Source organism: Anser brachyrhynchus (assembly GCF_964034855.1).
Source record: "Anser brachyrhynchus genome assembly, chromosome: 10".
Classification (NCBI taxonomy): Eukaryota; Metazoa; Chordata; class Aves; order Anseriformes; family Anatidae; genus Anser; species Anser brachyrhynchus.
In genome coordinates, this window is record NC_137705.1 from 3,930,357 (window position 1) to 3,955,130 (window position 24,774).

The 24,774-nt window shown below is 40.7% G+C and overlaps 1 protein-coding gene across 1 annotated transcript in view; it reads left to right on the forward strand.

Annotated features, from left to right (window-relative positions):
- PDZRN3 (PDZ domain containing ring finger 3) overlaps positions 1 to 24,774 on the forward strand; it is a 131,969-nt gene that overhangs the window by 62,840 nt on the left and 44,355 nt on the right. The window lies entirely within an intron of this gene.

Genomic DNA, 24,774 nt, shown 5'->3' on the forward strand with positions numbered 1-24,774 from the left:
AGGTGGTTTTCTTAGCAGACAAGTACTTAGTAAAAACAAATCTATTCTTTCTCAATAGTTCCATTATGTGTTCCCACAACAATGTGTTTCATTTCACTGGCTTTGTAATTAATGATCCATTATCAACTAATTAAATCACATTTAGATTTTATATGAGTTCATCTGTTACACAACACTTGCTCACCAATCCTATTTCCTGGGTGTGTGAACCTTGGAAGAGTTTTAATTAATGGTGAGAATGAAGTACTGTAGGTTGCACGGTTCTTCAGACAGACTAACCTAAGGACAAATGGGGACACATAAATATATCCAACAATTTAATACCAATTTCCTTAAATGAAATAAAGCAGCAGTAGGAGTAACTGAAATCAGATTTCCAATCTGTACGTAAAACTGTTGTAAAATATCAAGTTCATATGGTTGCAGACAATGGAAACTGAAATGTGAACTATGCTAACAGTTCCAAAATGTCATCCAAAAGAAAATTTAACTTAATAGACAACATCTTTGCTGTTAGGCCTGCTCCAGACCTCACTGAGATCAGTGAAAAGATGTTCATTAACTGTTTTTTGCATCAAACCCTTGATTTGCAGTCCTTAGGGCAGAGGTTGCCTCTGTCTGTGACAGCACACCACACAGTAGAGCTGATTTCTAATTCCTGCTTTGGCTTTTCTACGGTATCATAAAAACAAGTAGTAGTAGAAGGCAGTTGGAAGTGGCTATTAAGACAAAAGAAAGCACTTTTGTTCACGTGCTCTATTTTCTACAGGAATGTTAAGCAAGGCTAGGAGGGCATGGTGAAGGAGTTTTCAAAGCAATCCCCATACGATTTCCTTGGCATCTTACAAACTACTTGTACTTGAGACTATTGACATCCATAATCGAACGGAGCCAAGGGGACACTGTTCTTTCACTTTTTTCTTAAGTTGATTAGTGGATAGCAGTGTCACCTCCACACAGAGTTATCAAGACTGGCAAGGTATTGGCAGTTCCTACCCTAGGCGTCTCAGTGCTCAGTGGCGAAACGTCAGAAGCTCTCCACCACAAGGTGGGCTGGGCACAGTCCTGAGCACGAGGCTACAGCTCAGCAGCCCAGGCTGTGCAAAGTGCTGCCCCGTGGTACCATTCACTTCAAAAGGTTTCAAAAGCCCTAAAGAAAGAAATTCTGAATCCTATTTGGAGGGGAGTGAAAGGGTTAAACGTGAAATTTCCCATTCGAAGCCACTGGCTCTTGAGCTGCTTTTTCAGGCAGTTTTGAGCATCTGCTACAAATAACAAACTGCAGGATTTAAGATTTCGAGAAAATATTCTAGGTAAATAACAGGCCCTTACACATTCCTCTGCAAATGTGGCAAATAGTGTAAACAGATTTTTGAGACCGATTATACAAGTTATATGTTTAGTCTACAAACTGGATACAGTTAACTAAAGCTCCTTTGTTTCTACTTGGAAAGGATTTATCAAAGATTTAAGAAACAGGTTTTATACGTGAAATGGAATGTTAAATCACGTGCAACCCGAGTGCCTTGGAAACACAACGCTTTGGGGTACTTTAAGAAACCACCCTAGTTAAAAAAGCACTTTATATGTTCTTACACTATTTGTCAGTGAATTGTGCACACTTGCAGAGAAAAACAGTATATCTATTCAGCAATATATTTAGAAATGTATTTATCAATGAACTTTTATCTCATTATTATAATACTTACCGTATGTATTTCGCTAGATGGCACTAGAGTACTATAAACATTGGAAGAACATGTAATTCAGTTCCCGCATGTGAGTGTTTATCTATACTTCAGTTTACTTTTATAATACTTATTAGGTGCGATGGTGATGAGCATTAGCATAAAGTAAGCCAGTGTTGAGATCTAAACTCATACACACTGTTTTTCTCTCTCCCACACATGGACACAAACACGTACACACTGCACAGAGAAGGTCAAAGGCTGAAATGCAATGGAGACTTGAGGGGAACTGTAGTGGAGGAAGAATTTCAGTTCACAAAAGAAAACGAGAGAAGAAGCATCTATAAAGAATGAAAGGAGCAGCAAAAGAACAGGCTTCAAAAGTTTTGAGAGGAGTCAGAAAAAGAGGGGACTGTGCCCAAAAATGGAACAACAGCTTTAATGCATTAAAAATATCAGTAAACAGGGAAAGGCTATGTTTATAGAACTGAACTTCTACAAAAGGCTTAGGAAAGAAGAAAGACTTTCCAGATTGAATTTGAGGGTAGATAAGAGATACTCTAGGGATATTATATTTCCTTGTTTTGGAGAAAGAAAATGTTCTGTCCATAATCTTATGACTTTCCTGAAGATTAGTGAATAGCAAACTAGGGCCCACTCTTCATCTGCTGTTGGCTTTTGTGGCTCCTCTGACTTAAGTGAAGTCTCTCTGACTCAAAACAGATGAAGATCAGAGCTCTGTATGTTTGAAGCATTTATCAAGCAAGCACATAACATCTTCTATTGAAAGTTTGTTGTGTTTTTTTGTTTGTTTTTAGTTTTTGGGTTTTATCCAAAGAACAGTATTAAATTATGTGCAAAGTTTAGGATCTGATATTTTCTCTAAATTGTATTAACAATATGCTTTTCATGGAAGCATTTGGATGTTCTAGTTGTTACTTGCATTTTTTCTTTAATTGATCTCATCCAGGCTAATGCATTGTAGTTAAAGTAATAATTTGGTAATCCTATGGTTCCACACACATGAGGCTAAAAGTACAAACTGCATACTCTGACAGATGAGATTTGGCAGGTTTAGCTGCAGTGGCTTAAGACGTGACCACCTCCAGCTGTTCACCTAACACCACTGCCTTCCAGCATCATCGTCCCCTAGAAGGGGTGACAGAATGGGACATGTGTCAGCACTTCCAGTGCCCCAGTTCACAGCCTGGCATTTCAGCCTAAAGCATCGGTGAGGGTGGTGTGAAACACAGGAGTGAACTGGACCAACATACAGACACTACAGCGATCATCATCAACACAGAGGAGGCAGGTGGGGACAGGAGCTGCCACAGCTGCATCTGCCAGAGCTCGATAGTGGGAGCCAAAGGCATCAGCAGACCTACAAACCTGCGTGCTTAAATCCAGCCCTGTTAACAAAACCCTTGAGCACCTTCTCAACTGTGCTGACATCTCAGAGCTAAACTAAAGCCTGTTAAAATTCACCAACTGAATTTTGGTCAGTTCTGAATTAGGAGTTAAAATAATTTTCTTCTGATGTATTATTAAAATTATTTATAATTCTGTAGCTTTTGACATTATTGCAGTATGTCATATTCTGTGGTGCAGTAGTATTAATTTACAGTGGTAAAGACCTACCTCTTGAGGGCATGCATCCTTTTGCACTGACAAGAAAGTGTCGGTAGGGTGGGCTGTAGATGACTCTGAAGCATAGTCTTCCTATTCTTAGAAGTATATTATTTACTGAACACTTCCGAGCCTGGTAATCATGTTTTTCCTGTTAATTCAGTGAAAAAGAGTATTAATTTGACATTCAGGTTTAATTGTATGATGCGTGCTTTTAGCCTTTTAACCGATGTTATTACCAACAGTAAGTCTCAGTAACTACTGAATACAAATATTCAATTTATGTCACACGACTGTCACACGACTCTTGATTTCAGTACTGTAGGGTTCAGAGAGAAGTGAAAGTTTTCTCAAATTCCACAGATCTGGGCCCAATAGTATCATGTTTGTCCGTCTCCAGTCTCAATTCCCAGCAGGCCCTGAAACGTGTGAAGGGTTGGAGCCTTCAAACGCCGTGATCTCAGGAGAAAATAAAGCTTGAATTCTTTGTGGTTCAGATTGTTCGGTTTAATCTGGCTATCCTTCAGCTGCTGGTGCAAAGCAATTGAAAGACTTGCAGAGAGCACGTGCGATGTTAGTTGGTGAGCAGTGAAGTTCCCAATTAGTTCATGTCCAGTTCAGACAGCTGAGACATGCATCCAGGCTCCCCCAGACAACTTGTCTTTTACAAGCAGAAGCATTGACAGGTGGAGGAAGAGTAATTTAGCCATTTGGCCAGGATTTAAAGACATTGTTTTGCAAACGTGCCTGGCGTGTAGCCGCGCTGGACGAATGGCTCGCGCTCCTCACAGAGCCGCGCGGCTCCTGGGCCTAGTGCTGCAGGCTCCTCGCTACGGCAAAGCTGGCGTGATGAAACCTCTGTTTCAGGCCTAAGCTGGATATCGGCCCATTTCGGACAAGAGGCTGATGTAGCTTTGGCTCAGGGGAAGAGGCAGTCTGCGGACGTGACCGAAGTGGCTCGGCTTTTGGCTGCCTCGGGAGCGGGTTCAGTCAGCCGGTGAGACACGGACGTACATCAGTGGCGCGGTGCCGCGGCGTGGGCCGGGGGCAGCTCCCACAGCGCGTCCAGTCGGATTAATTGGGGTCCTGTGGAAGTCAAAAGGAGCTCGGTCGCTGCTGTCACAGGGAGCAGTGCTAGTTAGGCGGAAAGCACTTCTGTGCTGCCATCGCCTTCCTGCGTGTGACATACAATTACTTCAAGGTGAGAAGGAGCTCCTGTAATTGAGGTATTTGAATACTAAGCCTCATTGACTTGGCGCTGTTAACAGGGCTGTAACCCCGGGCAGTGTGGCCTGTGCTTCGTGGCACGTGAGGCATGTCTGTGCGTTTCCCCTCACAGTGATACGTACAGTGTTGTTTCTTAAAATGTTGCTGAAATATCCAAAAATGGCTGGGACAGTTGTGTTTCTTTAAAAATATTGTAATAGAATTTGTTATTAGAATTTATTGCTGTGTACCCATGAATATTTGCCTATTTCTATTGGCGTACTCACTGGCCATCACAGATTCAAAAGCAGCCTGATGCTTGAAAGTGTCAGGAAATAGCAACAGTTACGTGGTTCCCATCTTTTCATAACTGTGTTTATTTAACCTATTTCTGAATGATCATTCTGGAGGTTGTCTCTCCTGACAGATACATTAAAATGTATCTGACCCACTTGTTATATATTGGATTTTTCTTAATAATCTCATTTAAAAGTATGCAGTGAACACAAAAGCATAATTTACCTGCTGTTGTAGTTTCATTAGACATCAAAAGGGTGCTTGATGGAGTAGAATAATCCTATTCTGCATCCTTCATTGAATGTCTTTCAGAATAAGTTTATTCATTTAATTAGAAGGCATCTCTAAGTGAAGGTTGAGCTGGTTTTACTAGTCTGACCGAATTTGCATTTGTTATCCAAAGCACCCTCTATTTCACTGTACTTACGATAAGTGTATTAGAACACATGCTGGAAAATATCTCCACAAATTGGTACTTATTTTCAAAATTGTGTTAGTACTAATTCAAAAGTGAAGGAACAGAGGAGCTCCGTTACATTTTAAAGTGGAATTTTCCCTTCAAATCTGTGGATTAGTCATGGCAAACAATGAAATGTTTAACTCAACATTAAATGGGATTATTAAATATCTTTTCAAAGTGGAAAATCACATGCATTATTCTATTTCCAGTACAAAAGGACAGTGAATTAGTTTCTCTCTTCATTCTGTATAAAACAATGAATAATACCATGGGCATACTTCAGCCTCAGAGGACTTTGCTGATTCACATACATTGAAAAATATCTGGATCATTTCAACATGAAGGTGACATTCTCTGTGATTAAAACCTGCTATTGTTACAATGATGGTGAGGCTTGTAGTAGTTGGGTTGTTGCAAACTGGGATATTGTAGCTAAGGCTCATTTTAACTCCCCATCGTAGTCCTGTATGCAGACAAACATAGTTTTGGAAAGATGCCGTGCATAGTCCTTTGCAGCTCAGCAGCCATAACATACAGTTGGAAGTGTAAAGCTATTTCATTTCCATTTTTCTCTTTTATGTCTCTGGCTTTTGGGAGTGTGACCTTTCTCACATCTAGATCGATATGTCTGTAACCATTAATTCTAGGAAAACCAGGACCTGCTTGTAACACTAGAGATTAGGATATATCAGACAGTCAAGTCTCTCCCTGCTCAAGAATGGATAGGTGGCTAACTAGGCAGTTCTCTTCTTAATCGATGCCATTGGCTTCCCAGGAAAAGGGATGCTCGCAGGCCAGAGAAGTGCAAAGATAGATAGCTCTACAGCATCCAAAACAGCAAGAAGGGAATGAAGGTGGAATACCTAGCCCAAAAAGTAATGTATCACATTAAAGCAAATGTTTTCTTACATAATATACGACTCTCTGACGCCTGTACTGGGTTAGGTGCAAGTTTATTTCATGCACAATATCAAATAAATTGCAGGTATTTTCTAAAATTAGGTATCTTTTCTCATGTCAGTAATAGTCATAATGAGCATCAATAGCTAGCAAAAGCATCACTGAGCTCCGAATTTATGGTACTCGGAATTCTTCCTGCTAAGTAAGCACAAGAAGCTCTCGGCCAACTGTGTAAACTTCTTTTTAAGGAAAAAAAATCAGATGGAAATTATGTCAGCCTAACAGGAACCATTGTCTTTGTACGGGCACGTGAAAGGATCTCTGGAAGCAGGGCTGTTAGTTAATGAGATCATTTGAATAGTCTTTGTAAGTGGCTGGCAATCCCACGAGGCCGAGGGAAGTACTAGTCTTTCACCTTTTGGCCCATTTCACATTGAGCAATGACAAGGTTGCCTGAAATGTATTCTTTGGAGACTGCTTTAGAGAAAACGAAGTGAAAGGCATTTACTAGGTTTTCTCACTACCTCTCATTTGTTAAGGAGTACCCCTCTGGAAAACCTTTCCTTTGCCCACAGCTGGAGTCCCTGCAGTCCACACAGGACACTGCATTTATTCTTTGAATGCAGAACGCCTGTTTACTTTGCTTCAAAATCGTTTCAAAACTCTGGGCATTTTTGTACTGAACTATTCTTGGCCAGGCAAGTCTGACGAAGAGCACCAAGTCTGCTGTGAGTGGGCTAAAAGATTCATTATGAGCTGCAACAGAGGAGTGCTCAGAAGTGACAAGCGACTTTGCTCTGGGCTTTTTTTGGGAGGGAGATGCTGGTGAACAGGGCGAGACAGCAAAGGTAGCCAGTTGTGTCCAGGTGCTTGATTCTTTTCTTACTGTAATTACTACTTGCAGGCAGGTTAGTGTTTAAAATAACCTGATGCTTTTGTTACACAAATCCATGTTAACCCAACAGAATGACCACATAGTTTGAGGGGATAACTTACACATCAGGGAGGCATAAGCCCGGTGGCTGAGGCACATCCCTCTGTGAGGAGCTCCCAGCAGTCAGTGACAAGTCAGTGCTCATCCCGAACCCACCAGCACGGTTCTGCAGAAAGGAAATAAACAGAGAAAAACAGTTGAGTCTGTATACAAAATATTTTGAACATGGGAGATGCTGCTGAGCATTTTCAGCTAGTTTTTATTACCTTTTCAAAATTGTATCTTTTCATGGACTGAAATAAAGTTTAATGAATTGATCTTGTTCTGAATTTTTTAAGGCAGGAAATAAATCTTCCAGTTGCTTCCAGTCACCTCTTGTCCTGCCACTATCCCGTGTCCTGGCTGTTCTGTAATCTTCTTTTCATGTTTGTTAGACAATTCGTCTCACTTAGCTTGTGTCCAATCCCTGCTTAAGGCTGTGGCAAATAAAACAAGAGTAGGTACAAAGTCATGCCAAAAACTTGAGCTAGGAACAGGTTTCGGGTTGAGTCAGCATGTGTCGGGGTTCAGCAAGCTGGTGTTTTTCTGGGGTGGCTGCCATCCTGTGCCTCAGCAGCTAAGCATTTGCTTTTCAGACAGTGCAGGTGTAAACCCGTCTCCATTAATTCAGTGGCAAAATTCCCATCACCTTCAAGGAGACCACGGTGCCTTCTCGAGTCTCTGGGCTCACTGGTATTTCTTCTGTCTGGTGTGCTGTGCCAGCGCTTGGCGTTTCTTTGTTCGCTGGGGCTTATTTGATACAACAGCTATTGTTCTATGTTAAGCCCTTCTTTTTTTTCCACTTTTATGGTGCTTCCATCCATACCAAAGGGGTACCTTTACTAAAAAAAAAAATAAAATAACACATTTACCATGAAGACAAAGTAGGTCTCTAGTCCCTTTTGATATGAAGTAAAACTTCGACATATAAATTGAAGGGCAGGCGCTCGAAGCCGTATCTAGAAGACACCAAGGTGAAATAAGCTTTCAGAGCGATGAGGAATGGCACAATTCCTCACGACGGCACGGTGACTCTGAGGCACAGCGGTGGTTCAAAGGGCACGAACACGTTCAGTGTCGCTGTTATTCTTTCTCTGCCGCGCGGGTAAAAATGAGACAAGCTGCACGCATTTCTGTCAGTGGTCATGAAGGAAGGCTGAGTGAAGAGCGTGCCTTCTGAAGCACTGATAAAAGGACTTGTTTGATGTTTTTTCTATATGATGGCTTCCTATATTTTTATCAGTGCTGTTTCTTAGCCAGATCCACTCTGTTCTTACAAATGACTTAGTTTTCTTTGTCCCTGCATGCTTGAGGTAGATGCTGATGACACATGAAGAATAAATGTATAAGCTGAATTCACTAACAATTACCTTCTTTTTCTACATTTAATGTTTTATGTTGCCGTGCTGATAAAAAGTACCTAAATATTTGCCTTACCAAATCACAGCCGAGTAGATTTTGAGGTAAGCCAGTCAGCACTGCAGCCTCATCCCATGGCGTGGGATGTCCACCTCTGCGGGCTGGGAGTGCAGACCCCTGGGCAATGAGATGTGCCGAGCCTGAAGCAGTTGAGCCCATCCCAGAGTTACCTACACTGAGGGAAACAAACGCAAGTTTGTTTTAAATGGATTAGTTGAACTTCACTAAATGCTTGTGTCGACATTCTCATCTGGAATTAAAGCAGCCTTAATTCAGTTTCATTCACTTAGAAAATTGATTAACTGTAGGGACAGAGCATTGCAAGCAATAATATTACCAGAGCTTAATGAGTGACCATTCATCAGCTGCCCCTCGATAACTTCTCGCCTGTAAGCTCCCCTTCTGCACAGTTGCAGAGTTTTGCCATGTAATTGCTACGGGCTGCCAGCCCGCGCAGCGCCAGGACAAGCAGTCCGGCTGGCAGGCAGGCATCTGTACATCTCGATTACCTTGACATCACACCCGTCCTTCTGAGGTTGAGACAAGCCCTGACTCTGGCTTAGCCCCGTAGCTTGGTCTTCGGGAAGGAAGCTGCAGGACCTTGGGGCGTGCTCGCTCCAGCCCTGCGTGACTCTGGAGATGCAGAGGCTCTGGAGACAGCGGTGGCACATTTTGGGTAGATGGCACGTAGCTGCACCTATAGGGACAGTCTAGCTTGGCAAGCAAGGTGCTGTTTTCCTGTAATTTAAAATCTCTACAAGTTGACTACACAATGAAACAACCGTTCTTGAGTTATACAATTTAACGTAATTATCAGCCTAGGCGAGGGAATTAAGATGAACAAGTAACAAGCAAGCACTCTGCAGGGTTTTTCAAATCATTGTAAAGTTTGGAAAATTGGGCCCACTGTGTCTATTACCCACTCCATAACACAGTCGTAACTAGCTTGTTTGGTTTGTTACACTGCTGGATACTCTCATGGATCTTAAAGCCTGGCCAATTGTTTTATTTATTGGTTATTTTGTTGAATGCCACAGTAAAATGGAATAACTGGACTTTGTTTATAGTGCCAAAATATGTTTTCCTGAATGGCTGTTTTCAGCAGCCAGTGCAGTTAAGTAAACCCATGGTCTATATACCATGGAGAGATTTAGGATTGGTATTAGTTATTTGCTTCCCACATCCTCTTCACGTTTAAAGCAAGTGAGGCACAATGGCTTTCAGATTTCACCACTTTCCTTTGCACTTACATTAAGATAGACTCCTTGTGCAGGGTTTTCTCCTCCTCGTGGTCAGCCAGACTCGCCAAGATACCCACCTTTTTGGCATAAGCTTGCTGATACAAGAGCAAGCGAGCTCTTTAGGAAGGCATTGTGGGGTTTGGAGAACCATTTGAGCTGCGCTAGCCTGTAGATTAAAAGATGCTCTGTCAATCTGTACATTGAACCAACTTTTCACTTCACGTGGTAGTGTCCAGCTTCAGATAAGCTGAAGAGGTCTGAATTCCAGAGATTGCTGATATCTAATGTACATGAACAAGTCTCTCTAAGTTGCTGAGCACAAGTGCTCTGTCTCTTTCTGATGCTCTTTCCCAGACTTTCTGCAAACATCACAAGTAAACCAATTCAAGAAATGGAGGTTCTTTGATCGGTAAGATACAGCCATACAAAATCACATTCACACATGCAACAGAGGCAATTTAGAGGAAAAACAAGAACAACATAGTTAGGAGTAGCTGACATGGCGGAGGCATAGGATGTAGATGTGAAAGGCACATGAGGAGAGAAGGGGGATTATAAGCAGAGAAGCAGTAATGTAGGTTGTGGAAGAAGCAAGGACACTGGTGTTTTAATTAGGTAAAACTGACAGAATTAGTTGCTTCTTATGAAAGCCACCATAGGATTCATTTTTTTTTAAATTTATTCAGCTCTCCTTTCATGCACCAAAAACCTGCTTCTAGTTAGGCTGTATGAAATTTATCATTTTAAGTGAAAACATTCCAGTAAATCACCTCTTTCCCAAGCTTGCCCCTTCCCCAGAACTCACCAAACATCAAAACACAAACGAGGGGGAGAAAAATGAATCTAACAAGAAGCCTGCTAATGTGTTCGTGTGTGTTGCTTTAAAACAGCCACTGTGGGGTCTTTGCCATTATCTGTGGAAGGCATATAATTGTGGAAATTTTTAAAGGTCCCATCTGGCTCCCCAATACATTTACTCTTAATTGTGAAAAAGCAGGGGTATTCTTGCCTCTCATTAGTATAAGCCTACTTGCCGTAGTTTCTTTCTCGTAACAACATAGGTCAAAGAGGAGGCTCCTTAATGAGAATCTTGGTAACATAAACAGGAAATATAGATCATTTTATCTTCCTTTGCTACTCAAAACTTCATACTCAAAATGAAAACACTAATTTTTATTTTTATTTGTCTTTCTCTTGGGCCTTTAATCTATTAAGCAGGGCAATTATAGAATGCATTTTCATCATAAGTACTCCCATTTATGAATTAATTTACCAGCATAGGAGCCAGGAACTAAAGGACAATATAATTTTAATTCTTTGGTTTTATCTCTGGAAACAGTTGTTTTCACTTCTTCAGCCCTCAAATTAGGTGGAAAGGAAGAATTGTGTTAAGTTAAAACTTAGATGATCAAAAAGAAGAGCAGGGCACTTCAAATTTCTGTCAACATGTATTTTATGCATCGTCTTCATATAGTCATACTGAAGCCAAAATATAACAAATAGCTGCATTTCCACTGTATGCTGGGAAAGAAGAAAAAGAAAATCTGTTTCAAGATTGCTCTTTTATTTCATACATCCTCAAAAGCACACATGTTTAGGAGGTGCTTATCAATTGTGCCATGCAATTACTAAGCTAGGTTATGTGGGAGAAATAGAAATAAAATCAAATAATCCCTCTTCTAGCTTACTTATGCTGCAATTCAACCTACATTTCTTGGCTAGCAAAACCTGGCGCCAGATGGAGTGAGCTGCAAAGTCAGCTGAGAACCGGGGAAGAGCGTTCAAGTTGAAGCTGGAAGACTCGGGCAAGGTTAGCTGGTTTAGGCGCATTGCTCTTCTCTCACGCAACCCCACGTGGCATGTTGGTTAGAGCTCGGCTGCTCAAATTGAAGCTCAGGTGTTTGCTGTCCCGTCTCAGTTTCGTGCACACACTCATTTGCAATCCGAGCGCAGCACTGTTTGTCTGGTGTCACAAGCAGCAGCTTGCGTTGGCGAGGCTCACAAGCTGCTTGCGCAATCCTTTCCTTCAGCTCAGGTGCTGTTGCCATCGTAGGGCTGCTTTCCTTCAAACCGAGAGTTAAAGAAGAGTTCTTTAACTAAAACTGACTCTCCTGTGAGGACATGCCAGAATGCTGCCTATCGTGAAAAGTTTAATACGAAAAGTTTCCATATGTTTCTTATGCTTTTGTTGATCCTAGGATATGAAGCAATTGAAATAATATATATTGAGTTGTTGCATGTTTATTACTCAGTGTAGAGGTGTTTTTTGTTTGTTTGTTTCTTTTTAAGTGCTGAAGGTGAGAGAATTAATCCACTAGCATCTGGGGAATATGAAGTTTCACAAACAGGATTGCACACATGTTCCTCCATTGTGCTGCATTTCAGTTTAACTGATTGAGAATGCTTTAAACGCAGCACGTTAGTTACAGAAAGCTTATCTGAGGACGATCAGGCGTGCTATGGAAGCCACTTGCTAAAGCAAGCAACTGAAGTGAAAGGTTAGAGAATGGCCAAAACCAGCACTGCAGCTGTCAACTTCTAGCTTTAGAAATATAGATCTGGATCCAAAAATTACAATTAAAGCTGATGTCTTCACAACATGTATCTTTATAGGTACATCTAGTTTGTAGAATACAAAGTACCTCACTATGTAAAACTGTCTTGTCTTCACTATGTACATTGACTTGGAAATAACTACAAAAGTGATTAAGTCTACGTACACTACATCGCTCTTAATTTGTCAGGATCGAACTAACTCAAAGCACGTATTTTCTGCATACCTCATGTATGTGTGCTATGAAAATTCAAACCTGAAGGTTGCCTGTGGCTTGATAGCAGAGAAGGTAAAATTTTGCATGAAAAGCAGTCTTCCTTTTGGATGAAAAAATTGTCTTTGAATGTTCTCATTTGGATATTTAAAACAAATGTGTTCCCAATCAAATGGCAATTTAATTGAGTTGAAATTAAATGCTAAATACAACAGCTATAGATTTTTAATATTCTCCTTCATATCACTGCCCTTTAGCATAAAAGTAGGTTATTACCACTTTGGGGAATGGGATCATCCCAAGAAATCAAGTGGCAAAATCTTACCAAAGTCACTTCTTCTCGGGCATTAATTGAAGAACTAAGTACACAATCACTGCATGCATTTTCATAAAGCTACTCCAGGGATGGTATGTGAAAATAATTTATGTCTGCTTTATGCAAGGTCATTAGTGCTCATACAGAACACTAATAATGACACTAAATCGTCTCATATAACATTTAGCTTGTTAGCATAATGGAGTGTTTTGGTGAAAAAAAATAATTTAATGGCAAAGGCTGTATCTTTGGAAACAGTACTTAAAGGTTGCTGATGTTTTGACAGAATTATTTTTTGTGGGATGTTTAGCCTGTAAGTGAACTGTAAAAAAAAATATATATATATATATAAGTTAAATTTCTGTACAGTTTTGAGCAATTTTTCTTTTGGAAATAAAAACAACTGTACCCATTAAGTGAAACAGCTGTGCACTATAAGTTTGTTTCACCTCATGAGGAGGACTTTTTTTTTTTTTTTTTTGTCATTCTTTGATTTTGTGCTGCAACATTCTTTACGGATGATTAGAGCATGCAGCTGAAACACAAAACTTTATCATGCATACCTTCACAAACACAGAATAAGAACCAGACTTTGCCCTGAAGGATTAAAATCTAGGCAGATAAGTAGGATGAAATCTTAAAATTGAGGCAGAATGATCTCTTCCTAAAATATGAGGAAGAAGTAGAACTGATGCAGAACTTGGTATTAAAAGAACAAACTTTGTAAAATAGAAATGGCTAATTTCATTCGTTCAATTTAAAACTCCCCAGAAGCTTTAACTTCTTTTTGCACATAGCCATCAGTGCCCCAAGTAATTCAGCATTTTCCTTCTACTTAAGTTGCAAAAGCAAAGTGTTGCTTGCTTGACTGGCCCAACCTGAGCAGTTCGGTCTGGTAGGTAGACTCATTGCATCCCCACACATACAGACAGCATTACTTGCTTTGAAATGCGTAATGGAATTGGTCTAGTCTAAAAATACTGCAGCTAATACTTGCATAATAATCTAGCCTTTAGGGTACTCAGAAAGAAACCTAAGTGCAGTACTCTCCTCAAGTCTACACTATCCACCTAATAAGTGCCTTATCCTGTTGTACAGGTCAAGGGAAAGAAAACGCATTTACTCTCCGTCCTGTTGAACTTGTGACTGTCACTGGGTCAGATTCTTCCTAGTCTGGATCTTCTTGCATCTCTCTCATGGTTATACTCATCATCATTTGTATTTATTCTTCAAGAAAAAATAATGTAGCATAATGGCGTGAGTGTTGCACTGAACCTGTTGGGGAGCACGGATAGCGTACAGACATCTTCAGTTAAGCTTTGCTCGCTCAGCCCCATGCACATGGTGGAATGTCCTCCCACCCCCTCCTGTGCTTGCAGGACAGAAACGGCAATTACAGGGTGTTTGCGACATGCACTCACTGGGCCTGTCTTACTCATATTAGACTGGCTGTAAAAAGACATCATCTGCTAGTTATATTCATACAACGCAAGTAGTAGTAACACCGTTAATATGCAAGGCTCTGTGTCTTCTTATCCATTATCTCAGCCGTTTTCTTATAAGCATACATATCCGTCACTACCTGGCAGCTGTATCCGCTCATCCGCTCTTCCTTAAGACTATCCATATTCACTGATTAAGATAAAATTTTGTGGACAAAAGCTGCAAAGCAGCATCTCACATGCTGTTTATTGTTAAGGGGATATTTAATAGCTTTTAAATTCATTTAAGAAAATGGGAGCAGTGAGTCACATGTAATTATTCCCAGATAGATCATTAATTACTCGATAAAGTTTCTACATAATGCTGCCTTTTGCTTTTTTTGCCATAATGATGGGCTATTTCTCATTTATCTCAGTTTGCTTGTCAGTTATTCCAGTTCCCTTTCATCCCCTATCTGTGATATGTATGTAAATATTACAGATTGAGATTGATAAAGGTTTAAGAAAAGGCTGTTGCTTTATTGGATTACAGAAGAGTTTATGAGAAACTCATTTGATTATTGTGTTACAATGGTATCATTTGCACCAACACACGTATGGCTGTTTTGGTACCTAAATGGTAACTGCATTTTTCGTAGGTTTGTAATTCAGCTTTAGAAATTTTAGTTTGAAAATGCCAAACATAGACACCAATTAAAAAGTACATTTGAAACTAAAATTGCTCCTTTTAAAAGTTCACCTGATGACACGAGGCTTGTCTTCATTTAATCACAACTTTAGATGAAGTCCTCTGAACTTTAATGTACTGGAAAGAAAGTGAGGTTGCGTGTACCACTGACCATATATGTTCTTAAAGAGCACTCAGTAAATAGGCTCTAGCAAATCAAGGAGTTGGATTTGCCAATTTACATGACATCTAAATTGACTTGTTCTCCTTCCTCTCTTTTGAGACCCAGCCTTAAATGCTCAGAAGGAAGGAGAAACATGAGAGGCTGAAATTCAAGGAAAGGTCATTGTTCTCCCTCTGTTTCCATTACTTTTACTGTTGAACTGATGGGGCTATCCCGTGGCAACGTGTACCTTTTGGTGCTGCCTGATCTGGCGGTCAGAGGGCTGACAGCTTGATGATGCTCTGTAACCAGCACGCGGTGTCTTCGTCCCAGCCCTCTGGTGCGCCCCGAGGATGTAATGCCTTACTAGGCACAGCTCCCAGCAGCAAATACCTGGAGAAAACCTGAAACAGAGTAGTGATAACTTGCTCAGTAGCAGCTGGTGAACTCTGGGAATAAATTTATCCTCCTCCATAAACACTTGGACATTTATGAGCGTAGGCTGTGTTCATTCTCTCGTACACCCAGTGCTGTTGTGAGGTTATTACTAAGTTATTATTATCCTGCCAACTAAAACACATCTAGCTGAAACATTTTAGATTAGCTTTACTCTTCCACATTACACTCTTTATTTCTCCATAAATAAACAAAAATAAAAGCACTACCACAGGAAAGTGTAGAGAGCTGAACTCACATCCCTGTGTTTGAGTCCTGGCTGTTCTCAGTGTCCCAAAGATTGCGTGCTTGCCCTGCAGCAGTAGATCATTACAGCCTTACCATGAGGGACACGTTGCATTTCACAGTGTTTTTCCTCAAAGAAGATAGAAAGGATCATCTGCTGTCTTGTGAACTGATAACAAGACAATCCTGTTTGTTCCATTATTGCCCTACATCTGCTCTCAATTATTCTGCAGTTAACTTAGTGCAAAACTTGGTGGGATGTATGTCAGCAGCAAGTCTTAAAACTGTCTGCAGAAGCTAAACAAAGCTTAACAAAGTTAAACACTTGAAAAGATGCCCAGTCATCGTCACCAAGAACCAAGCTCAGCTGTCTGTCCAAGCATCGGGCATCTCAGGACTGAACGAGAAGCCGGAGCAGGCAGTGACTGTCCCAGCACCTTCCAGGCAGAGCGGAGAAGGAATACATACGGTTACAGGGCTTGTGATGAGGTCAGCTATTCAGTCTGTAGTCTTGGTTGTAGCACTTCTGCAATCTTGGTTAAAAAGTAGCTGCCTGCTTCTCCGTGGTTGTTTTAAGTGCCAGAATTGTTGGGTAGATGCCCTGGTACCGGGGGATTTATAACGTCTTGCAAATGTGTTGGTCAAAATGAAGATTCAGAAAGTCAGATACAAAATTAATTCTTTCTGCAGCACAGGTGTATGGTATAATGGTGAATTTATATAGCCATATAAATGGAATACAGCATCAACCCTAGATAATGGAGCTAGAAATATTTCTTGTTTGCATCACTGATGTTCAAATACTGAGGAACATTGGCAGTAAAATGGGAATTAGCTCAGACCACCAGCTGAACCCTAAATTTGTATTCTTGCTTGGCGAGTTAATGCAAATACACCTCACCAGGCTACCCAAGATTAAAGTATATTTCATATTTCCTGGTCAAAGTAATGTTATTTGGAAAAATAATGAAAAAGGAATTTGTCTCACAGGGGGCTGAGGAACTCGCCGGCCTGGGGAAGCAATCTGCTCAGGCTGTGGCACTGAGGATGTTAACCCAGCCCTCCACAAATTACGTTCCTATCAGCCGCGGAGATAATCTATGATGTAGTGTGGTGTGGTCACAAAATAAACCGAGGGGAACATCTGAATTTCTAGACTCTTTGATATTTTCTTCAGGTTCTCATGGGATGCGTGTGCTCCCTAGAGCCTGATGTGAAGGCGTTTGAAGTCTACAGAAATCTTTCTATTGACTTCATAAAGCTTTGGACTAGGCTTCTAAGGGGATGGGTGTAGAAATGTGCTTCATATCTCTGGATCAATGTCATAAGCTTTCCTTGCCTTTAAAGGAAAAGCTCTGTTTTTAGAGAAACACAGTACAATATAGAACAGCCAGAAACACAGCAAACGTTCTCCCTTATCACTCCATACAACTTGGAAACGTGTTGTTTTGGAGCAACAGGCTAATACTGCCACACTTTGTTTAGCATCTTGGCTATGTTTTAGGATACTGATTGCTGTGGGATTTTAATGCCATTCCCAGATCCTGATCTAGGCCCACCCACCGCCGTCCCACAGGACAGTCAGTGACTGGCTCAGCAGCTGGAATGCTGACCTGGGATAAATCAAACCCAGAGCCCTGAGATAAAACACCTTTTCCAGCTGCTGGCCTACCAATCAATACATGTTTTTATTGCCGTTGCATTTAACATGTGGGACTTCACAACTGATTAGCAAAACTCTCTTGTAAGAGGAGCAGAACTTTCCAAAATCATATTTATGGAACTTGTGTAACATAGCCCTTTTGTACATGGGAAGATGTGTGGTACACACCTCCATCTGTAGGGGGAAAGTGTTTTATATATTTCATGTTAATGACTGCAATACACCTAGTAACAACTTATACAAATTTCACCTTTAAATGTTCTAAATATGTCATTGTAAAAAACCTACTTTGGAAATATAGAAAGGGTCTAAACGTTTTATTGTAACAATATATCTGTCATTTTATGAAATGAGCTGTTTTAGTCCTGATTCGGTACACTCAGAAGGCAATGAACATAATAATGGCATTTGCTACATGCTTGAGACTGGAAGAAAAGCATAGGGTTGAGCCATTTTGACGCAGCCATCTTTTCTCTTGATTCATTTCCAAAAAATAAGCAAGGGACTATATTTACCATTGTCAATAATATATGATATATTATTTCTTATATGTCATTGTATAGAAAGTGGGTTTGGTGACTTAAATTTACATTCCAGTTTTAACAGGAGGAGAGTTGTGATATAAAATATTTTTCATTGAAATGGTAATGGTTGATGTGTTAGAAAACAGTCCGTGTTGTATAACCCTTTCTAAATAGTGCAATAATATTTGATAAATATTTGTTAAATCTTTTTAATTGCAGTTTTGTCTTAACTTCATTAGTTCTTCAGAACCAGGCTTACTACTACTTCTTTCTTTTTCACCTCCTAGAAGAGATGGCAGTAGGAAATGAAAGAAAAGGCTGCTTTCTTTTTTTGAACCTGAGTGTAAAGGTAGAGGCTATTTACATTTTACTGATGGAGATTAAAGCTTTGGTGTTGGAACTTTCTGGCCCACGTTCTCCAATACCAGGCAAGCTGAATTTGGCATAAGCCCAAAGAGGGAAGAGCAAATAGGGGTTACAGCTACCTGGAAGTCCTCTCTGATCTCAGCGTGGTCCTGCTGACAGTGCAAAAGGCTTTTGTACCCACCGGCTTCTTTCACACCCCCCGACTCATCACTCTTCCTAGAATAGATCAAAAAAAATTTCCGTTTTAGTGTTTCATAAATAAGTACATAACCATAGCAATCCCCAGACCAAACGTATCTATTTAATAGCTAGCCAGTGTAATTTTTAAAGGAATGATTTGATTCCATGTAGCAATAACAGTATTTGAACCTCTCAGAATACATATTTATACACAGAATGGTTTGCCCAAACATTGCTAGCACTGAACCCACAAACTGTATGGACTTACAGTCTGTATATATATATTATATATATATTGAGAGCTGCTGGTTACGCTAAGGGCAGAGCAGGCGGCTACGAGAGCAGATGAAAGTTTGTCCCTGTTTAGGGACAGCAAGAGAAGACCCGACTGGCCTTGGGTAGCGGGATGATTGTGGGAAAGTCAGGGTTTGAACAAAGCCGTTAGGAAAATATTTGGAAGATTTTTAGAGACATTTCAAAACTATTTTTAAAATTAACTACTTAAAATGTTGAGTGTTTTGGTCCCGAAAGAGGAAAAGAAAAGGGCCGCCTGGATACCTGAAGGAGCAGGTGGAACTAGAAACTCACCACACTTCAGACAAAGGACGAGGGTGTGGGAGCCCACGAGGAGGACCTGGGATCCAGGCTGCTCGTCAAGGAAGCGTTTCTTCTGCTTTAGAGGAGGATGCAGGGGGTGACCCGTTAGTCATCTCTAGCCCTCGGGCTGCTGGCTCTGCCACTAAATTAGGCCTTTTAAAATAAAGGAGTTCAATGTAGATACCTGGGAGGGGGATAGGGGTAAAGGAGGGCTGGGCTTTTTCACATTTTTTCAGTCTTAAAACTTCTCCAAACCTCAGTATGGCCGATCTACTAATAATGCCACAATATATGTATTCCTATCAGACTTCCTATTGAACACTAGTCTAATACCTTTGCTTTCTTTATTTATGATGAGATTGTTTCCAGCTACTGTTAATTTATTTTACACAGCCCATGATGTAATCGTTAAGCAGTTGTAATGAAGATTGAAGGTTTAATAATGCCAAGTGTTACAAATTTCTATTTAATCATTCCTAAATCGATTAGTTACTTTCACCCAAATGCCGTGCCACTGAAACACAGAGAGCTAAAGATACAAACCGCTGTGGCCAGTGTTTGATAAATGTTATTTTGGTGCGGTGGTAATTGAGTTATTGAATTTACTCATCTTCCAAATGATGTTTGCATTGTCTCAGCCATATGTGTTTAGGGCCAGGGGAAGGTCATTAGGAGCTTCAGACCGGGGGCATGTTTGGGTTAAAGTGATTTTGAACAGCCAGTGTTGAGGTTAGTCAATTAAAAGAAATAGCACAGTGAGATGCTACAGAAGGGCATGTTATGGGCTGGTCAGCAGGGAGGTCCCAAAGGCCTGTTTAAAATAGTCCTAAGAATCTGTAAGTGAATGTCTACTCCTAGCCCCGGGCTCTTTAGCCCCTGACAAATTGCTGTGTGAGATGCCCTTCACTTAAAGCAGGTTTCAGCTATAAACAAATGTCACACTCTCGTGGCTACGTATAGGACAAGCCGATAAAGGCCAAGATAATATATTAAATGATAATACCTTTTGTATATAAACACACCCTTAAATGAACTTCCTTACGAGAAGATGAAGGCTGCAGATGGGAAGCAGCAAATTCTTCAGGCCTGACTTTGGTGGCAGGGACAGTCCTGGGCTGGGCCAGTGGCTCGTGTGGCTCGTCACGGCTGAGCCCTGCGTGAAGATCGACACCACGTTCAGGGGATTATTACTTCGATAAGATAAAGCTGTTTCAGAGAGAGAATTCAACAGCTAATGTATTTATATCTACATCCTTGGACATAGAGCATGTGAGTGCTTTGTTCCCCCCAAAGAGTGCGTCACTTCGATTAAAGACTGCATGCTGATGAACGCATCTCTGCTGATCAGCTTTGGCTGCAGTAGGTGGAAAGTTTCCCCTCAGAATTAGATAACCCTTCTTCTGAGTGACCAAATACCATTTTCAGCAGAGTTCAAATATCCCGTGATTGCTGCCTGCATTTGGAAACAGCGTAGGATTAAAAAGGAAGGAGTTTTGTCATTTTTTGGATGTTTATCAACAATCAGACTGTCAGAACCAAATAAGCAGGAGAAGCAGCCCTCCATGCTTCTCGCGTAACTGCAAACATTTTCAGGGACCTGATATCCTCTCCTGTGAGCAGTCACTGGGAAGAGCAAAGTCTCACTTAAGGTGAAAAATGGGCCCACTTTATTTCTAATAGTCGGCTAGTGGCTGTATAGAGACCCTTCTTCAGCTCCAAACACTGGAGAGAGGCTCCTGCTCTCCAATTTTCTGGTGTGCATTCCTTAAAAAATCTATTGTTTTATAAATAGTGTTTTGTGTTTTATTTCTGTCCTCTAAACACTATTTAAATCAGAAGTAATAATTTCTAATCCTGTAAAATGCCCAAAGCTTAAATCAATAAACATTTGATGAATATATAGCTCGAGGACGTTCTGCGTGGCTGATAAATGCTCATTGTGGGAGTGTCTGGCAGCTTTTGTGGTTAAACCTTTGCTTTTATACAATTAAATGGGCGACTCTTTCAACCACTGGACACACTCTTAAATGCTAATTGCACGAGGAGTCGGAGAGCTTGTTGTAGGCAAATGAAACAAAGACCTTTTCCTTGGTGCCAGTAAATGAGCAGCTAGAGCCGGGGTCATCGGGCTCTGGTTCACCAGGGGTCCCAGGAGCAGAGGGCTGTTAGGGCACGCTGCCCAGGTCCCCTGCGACTTTTGGGGTCCCCCCCCAGGCTGGGTGTGAGGTGCCCCTCTGATTGTCCACCCAGCTGCCTGGCCGAGGGTGCTGCCCCGCAGCCAGCCGCTGTGGTGGCCGCGGAGGGAAGGGAAGGGACGGGATGGGATGGGACGGGATGGGACGGGACGGGACAGCCACCTACTGCTGCCCACCCCAGAAGGGTGTTCTCTGTCCAGTGCTGTGTAGCAGCTGAGACGTTTTCAGCCTCCTCAGTTACTCTACCATATGCCAAATTTGTAAAATCTTGTTCATTTTTTTTTTCTCCCTTTAGCCAAAGACAGCTCTTTAGGAGAGAAATATGGAGCTGACAATTACACCGCTTCCTGCTGTGAATAAACTGTAGGACATCCCTAGCCATCAGGCTTTACAGGGAGACCTAAGAAGTATCTTTAGCCTTTCTTCCCTGTGTTGATGAAGTTACAAAGTGAGGCACAAGCAGTTTGACTGTAGCATTAGAAATCAACCAGGGAGAATATCCCGTTTTAATGTACCGTAGGTCTTGTGTGCTGACTTCTGCATCGCTCAGGCAGAAATGATGGAAACAAAGTGGGAGAAAAGGAAACACTAATTGTTATCTCTAATGATCACTGGTAAACAAAGCATTTAGAGATTCTGGGTATTTATTTTCTGTATTGCTCTAGCCACAAATGTCACCCAGGACCGCATCTCACATGACAAGGAACAATTAAATGAAAATGTGTCCAGGCTATGCCCCTGCCAAACTGAATCATGACCCTTCTTTTGGCAGCCTCGTGCATGAATCCACCCCTTGGGGAATACCAGGCAGTAGCTGATTTGCCAACTGACGTGACACATACATTTTTTTGTGCATGTATGTCATGTCAGTGACATTACGCAGTCACTGAAAACAGAGCTTATGTCTCAGCATAATGCTCTATTTTTAATATTGCTTAAACGTTCAGAGATGAACAGCAAGGTCCAAGGAGAAAGGCAGCATCTCTTCGTAGGCATTTGCTTTGTTCCAAATCAAAATTCATAGCCATTTGATTTTAAAATACACTGTACAATATACACAGATGTAAGTGTATTAAATTACCTAGTTTGAATATAAACAGCTGCGGATATAGTAGCTGAGAGCACCTGGGGAGTTGTATTCTACAGACATAGGATTTTCTGTACAATTCATTCAATTATAGCGTGAAATGTGTCTAAAAGAGTTATTTGAAGGGCTTTTGTTCTCCTGCACAATATCTGCCTCCCACTCCCTTCTTTCTTTTGTACGGAAGCCCCAGAACACAGTCCAGAAAGGGAAGAAGACGTAAGAAGCATCTTCTGCCGAGGAAGGCCACGCGGCTGCACAGCCAAACAAACTTAGCACGCCACTTCCAGTACGCTGGTGCGTTAGAGGAGGTTTGAATAACTGTCTTGTCTATGTAACATACAGCTATTCATTTGAATTCAGCTTGTTTATATTTCCTCCATAGCAAATATTTTCTTTATTTCAAATAAAGACAACTCACTAGCTAAAGGAACATCGCAATGATTTATGGATGAAAGCAGAATAAAGCCAGTGAGAAGCTTTGTACAGAATCACATCTAATCTATGGAAATGCCTACTTCATTTATCTAGCTGTAGCTACAGGTTAGCTTGTTCCAACTGCCTGATCAGCTTGGCATCAGCTTGCATTTATACCACACCTGAACTGGGGTTCGGTGGCCTGAGCATGGAAGTTTAGTGGCATTTAGGCACTGTGGAGTATCTGGCCTGGTCTCCAGGTACTGCTTGAAAGGGCTGCAGATCCTCCTACGTCCTGCATCCTATCTGTCAGCTCAGTCCTTCGTTTGTAGTATGGCTGTTATATCAGCTGAAGATCAGATTTTAAGCATTTGCTTTATTTAAAGATCATCTCAGATCTTTAAATCTCCCCCTTTTTTTTCTGCCTTTACAGAAAGGTACTTTCTGAAACCAGATCTGAGTCAGTGGGATAGCATTTTCCAGGCATCCTATGTCTCTCCTTGCTAAAGGATGCTTGCAGCACAAGTAAGGCCAATAAATGCAGATTCGGGTTTTGAAAAATACAATCGTCAACTACTTCAGACAAGAGAGGAATCATAATATATTCTCAAATTTATAATTTGTCATTACAACCATTAAAGTCCAACATAATTCCTTTAAGATAATCCATCTATTTTTAAGCGAACTGTTGCTGATATTAATCAGCAAGGAAGGTGCAATAATCAGCTGGGATCATTCTACAGACATGAAAACTCCTACTGTTGATTAAGCATAATGTTTACCATAAAAAGTCCCAAGCCCTAGTACTTCAGTACTCAAATGTATCGCTGCTATTTGCAGTTGTTCCAGAGTAACCTTTTGTCCATCTAATACAGTGGCTGGGTCTGTATCTTTCTACAGTTATAGTGCAAGACAACATTAATTTTAACAAAATCCTAATATGAATAATCCTAATAAGAAATGTTTCTTCTTTTCAACAGAAGTTCATTTCTGCAGTTGTTGATGACATAGCTTAGGACTTTCCAGGACAAACTCCTCAAAGCTGAACGGTTTTTCAAAGCCAAATACAACTCAAAGAATTTAATACAAGCAGTTGTTCAATTTATCGTATCTTGGAGTACCAACACTTTTAATAAAATTAATAAATAGGCACCCCATGGCAAGCAGGATTAAATTACCTCTTTTTTTCCCCCTAATTAGACTTCAGACAATGTTATATTATGTGGTTAAGGGAAAGGAACTTTGCTTCAGATTTCAAAGTGGTGAATCTCAGTTTAATTCTGCTAATGGCAGCTAACACAGATGGCTAAAAAGAGTAATTATCTTCTTTAGCTTTCTGCCACCTGCCACAAGTGAACTGTTTTCTTTAATTGCTCAGAATTACTCTTAATCACTCAAAACAGATACTTAAATCCTAGTCACATATTGCAACTCAAGAGCAAGATTTTAACCCTAAGCATGTGACTTAAGAAATTACCATCATGACCAGGAGTACAATGCTGGCTATGTGCTGTGACAGTTGAAAAGATTAATCCTTTGTCTTCCAGGTAGGAGGAAAGTTTGCAGGCTAATCATAAAAGTCCTGTAGTCTGATCCAAGTAATTACTAGAGCAACCAAAAGGCTATATCCGCAGTAGCAGGAAAAAAAAAAAATCACACAATTTCTTCCTGCTGATATGCTTTCTCTAACAAATGGTTACTTGTAAAAGCCACAAAATCAAATAGACTTATCTTAAAAATGACTTGCTCAACAACTTAAAGATGTAACGTTAAGTATATCTGAGTGATGAGTCAAAGCTTTTTTAGGTTCTTGACGACATATTTTAACAGAGATAATAATCCTATTTCCATTGGGGCAGCATTTTGAGTTAAATTGATGTTGGGCATTTAAAAATCCCAAC